Genomic DNA, 4500 nt, shown 5'->3' with positions numbered 1-4500 from the left:
GATACAAACACTTGTGCACAACCTACTAAGCAAAAATGCAACGACTTCTATCCCAAGTATGCTCTATGTATGGTATTCCGATGATATGATCAAAGATGATCTAGTATGACAATCTTAAGGTAGTATGATGTTGTGGTTCTTGCTTAAAAGCTCTTTGCTTATCTTTCCCTTTTGCTTAAAAGCTTGGTTGGCTCTTTATCTTTTGAGCTCTTTCCTCATGCAATGCTTCACAAACCAAGATAGCAATTGTGCATGCAATGACAACTTTGTGACACAAAAGATGATACCAAGATATGTACCAAAATGATATGGTAAGTATGCAATGTGAAGTATGACCACTAATGTGCACAAGTGACATTCCCGGCAATACTCAAAGGCTAGTCTCGATGGGTAAGATACGCAAAATTGGGCTATAATGGTTATCATTGTAATGGCAAGAATGTATAATGATGGGATACCACGATACTGTTGGGTTCTACTGTAGGGTGCGTTGATTGCAAACTAAAATTTTCCTACGCGTAGAACAACCAGGAACATGCTACGGGAATGGATCATAGATCGTTACCACTAGACGCGTAGTGTCGTGCAGCGGAAGAAGAGTTGGGGTAGCGCGTCTGCGTGGATCGTCTCCTCCTCGTCTGATCTCCCTCAAATAGCTGGTCGTCAGTTCCCATGTACAGGTTCGTCGGAGCAGCGCAAGTGCACCGCCTCTAACGGTATCCGCGCGTGCAGGAGGAATGTCGTGCAGCGGACTGCTAGGTCCGATCACACAATCGGCGGCAAGTGGAGGTGTCTATTCGCATCACATGCAAACCTTAGTGACATCACCAAAGCGATCAACTACATGAGTGTGCCGCACCCCCACCTTAAATAGGCGTTTGTCGAGGGCTCAACACTTGGGCCTCTCACGGACCCTAAAACCCATAAGTCTACTCAGCCAGAATCCGAACACAGCTCGTATCACATCCGACCAGTGTCCTCGGATCCGACCTCGTAGGTTCCTTCCCTTAAGCACGCGACCCCTTAGGTTCAAGCCAGCTTGGTCGTAGTTCAGATAAGCTCCTAAATACATGGTTGGTAGCGGCCCCTAGCAAGGCATGCCGAACACCAAGCAGACTATGAAGCTGGTTAGGCGTACCTGTACATCATACTTCCATTCCTTTTGCCACACGATATATGTTGTCAGGCTCAAGGCGAGTTTGTCATCCTTGTGCTAGCCTGACCTCTTTCTCGTTCCAGTGATGCCGACCACAGACCAGATTATCTCATAATCCTTATCGCATGGCCATGCTTATCCTGGTCGGATCACACGAGGGGCCCAGAGTATATCTCTCTTGATCTGAGGGGCAAATCCCATCTTGCTCGACCATGTCTCGCAGCATGGGTCTGGACAAGTCCGAAACCTACCTTTGTAACTACCTAGTCACGGAGTAGCATTTGGTTGGCCCAAAACAAGTCTATCACCATCTCGAGTACATGCGCCAGCTCAGGTCTTAGGACATAGAACATATGTTGTACTAGAGACTCATAGATGACATATCACTGCGTCTCATAGTTGGGTCTGTCCGACTCGGACCTTATCTCAACTCGGACCCGACTACGTCGAATCCGACCAGATCCTTCTGAGTCCATATTATCCGGTTAGCATCCAATGCTCCATGGCTAGTGAGACCAAGCCATCGACCGTGTCATATGCTAGTCTAGTAGGCTGCGCGTCCACACAGCCCTTTCGACTAGGGACCTTTTAGGACGTTTATCATACAATGCATAGTCCCACAAACAAGTCACGTACTTGCTGATACACATCATTGATAATGTCCAAGGACTATCTTTATTCATAAACACATAGGAAATATCATCATACATGATTGCCTCTAGGGCATATCTCCAACAGTCTCCCATTTGCAGTAGAGTCAATAAAATAGACATCGAATGCCCATAGCTCTAACGTGCCCCTCATGCTTGGATTGTGGAAGCGGCTTAGTCAATGGATCTGCAACATTTGCACCCGTGTGAAATTTGCATAACTCAACATCACCATTCTTTACGATCTTTCATATCAGGTGATAATTCCGATCTATGTGTCTGGTCTTGAGGTGATCCCTAGGCTCCTTGGCTTGTGTGATGGCACCAGAATTATCACAATAAAGGTCCAACGGTTTTACCGAGGCTGGGAAAATACCAAGATCATCCAGAAAGTTCTGGATCCAAACACCTTCCTTTGCAGCTTCACAAGCCGCAATGTATTCGGCTTCTGTGGTAGAATCAGCCACCTTATCTTGCTTGGAACTCATCCAGCTCACTGCTCCTCTGTTCATGACATACACGAATCCGGACTATGATCGACAATCATCTCTGTCGGTTTGGATACTAGCATCGGCGTAACCCCTTACAACGAGCTTTTCCTCACCTTCATATACTAGGAACATCTCTTCAGTCCTTCTCAGGTACTTCAAAATAGTCTTTACCGCTGCCCAGTGACTCTCACCTGGGTTGCCCTGGTATCTACTTGCTAGGCTTATTGCAAAAGCAATATCAGGCTGTGTACATATCATGGCATACATGATGGATCCAATTGCTGAGGCATATAGAATCCGACTCATCCCGCTTCGCTCATCAGATGTCGAAGGACTCTGAGTCTCACTTAGCCTTGTACCATGTGAGATAGGCAAGAACCCTTTCTTGGCCTCACTCATGTTGAACCGCTTCAACACTTTATCTATGTACGTGCTTTGGCTCAAGCCGAGCAGCCTCCTCGATCTATCTCTATAGATATTAATGCCTAAAATATACACTGCCTCACCAAGGTCCTTCCTTGAAAACTTGCCATTCAATGATTCCTTGACTGAGTTCGGCATCGAAACATCATTTCCCATCAGTAGTATGTCATCCACATACAAGATCAAAAACACAATCGAGCTCCCAATTAATTGCTTGTATAAACAAGCGTCCCCATTGCTTTTGATGAAACCGAGACCAGTGATGACCTCATCAAAACGAATGTTATAACTCCGAGATGCTTGCCTCAACCCATAAATGGATCTCTTGAGCTTGCATACCTTACTAGTGCTAGTCGGATCGACAAAACCCTCGGGCTGTATCATATACACATTCTCGGTTAAATTCCCGTGAAGGAAAGCCGTTTTGACATCCATCTGCCATATCTCGTAATCGAAATATGCATCTATAGCTAGTACGATCCTCACCGACTTCAGCTTCGCTACCGGTGAGTAAGTCTCGTCATAGTCAATTCCTTGAACTTCTCCATATCCTTTAGCGACAAGCCGAGCTTTGTGGATCTGAACATTCCCATCCACATCGTTTTTCTTCTTAAAGACCCATTTGCAGCCAATGGCCTTTATGCCAGGCGGCGGATCAACCAAGTCCTAGACTTGATTTTCATCCATGGACTTTAACTCAGATGCATGGCCTCTAGCCATGCCTCGGATTCGGGCTCACCATCGCTTTCGCATACGTGGCCAGCTCATCGCTTTCTAGCAACAATACATCACGCACTCTGTGCAATCTTTCTGACCTCCGTGGTTCCGGTGCCGCTTCCACTACGGGTTCCCTGACTGACTCCGGTATGATCTCATCACCCGTCGAGCCATCCCCGAGTGGTACTCAAATTTCTTCGAGTCGGACCGTCCTCCCACTGGTCTCCCGACTAAGAAACTCTTTCTCAAGGAAAACCCCATTCCGAGCAACAAACACTTTGTTCTCTTCCCGGTTGTAAAAGCTATATCCCAATGTTTCCCTCGAATATCCCACAAATATGCATTTGTCCGACTTGGTGTAAGCTTGTCTGACAAAAGTCGCTTGACAAATGCTTCACAAGCCCAAATCTTTAGAAAAGACAAACCGGGAGTCTTCCCGGTCCACATCTCATGTGGTGTCTTATCTACGGATTTTGATGGTACCCTGTTATGTGTGAAAGCTGTAGTTTCTAAAGCGTATCCCCAGAATAACAAGGGTAAATCCAATTTGCTCATCATAGATAGAACCATGTCCAACAAGGTACGATTCCTCTGTTCCGATACACCATTTCTCTGTGGCGTACCCGGAGGTGTGAGCTGAGGTACTATACCTCGGCTTTTCAGATGATCATCAAACTCCTGGCTCATGTACTCACCTCCATGATCAGATCGTAGAACTTTTATAGTCTTGCTGAGCTGATTCTCAACCTCGTTTTGAAACTCTTTGAACTTTTCAAAAGTTTCTGACTTGTGCCTCATCAAATAGATATATCCATATCTACTCAAGTCGTCGGTAAAGTCACGAAGTACTGATAGCCACCTCTGGCAGTTGTGCTCATTGGTCCACACACATCACTGTGTATCAGTTCCAACAGCTCGGGCGCCCTCTCGCAACTCTTCGCGAAAGGAGACTTAGTCATCTTGCCGAGCAAGCATGATTTGCATGTCTCGAATGACCCTTAGTCAGACGAAGTTAGGAGCCCATCATCATGGAGCTTCTTCATGCATTTCAGACTAATGTGTC

Source organism: Triticum dicoccoides, chromosome 7A, assembly GCF_002162155.2.
Source record: "Triticum dicoccoides isolate Atlit2015 ecotype Zavitan chromosome 7A, WEW_v2.0, whole genome shotgun sequence".
NCBI lineage: Eukaryota > Viridiplantae > Streptophyta > Magnoliopsida > Poales > Poaceae > Triticum > Triticum dicoccoides.
This window is presented reverse-complemented; position numbering follows the sequence as displayed.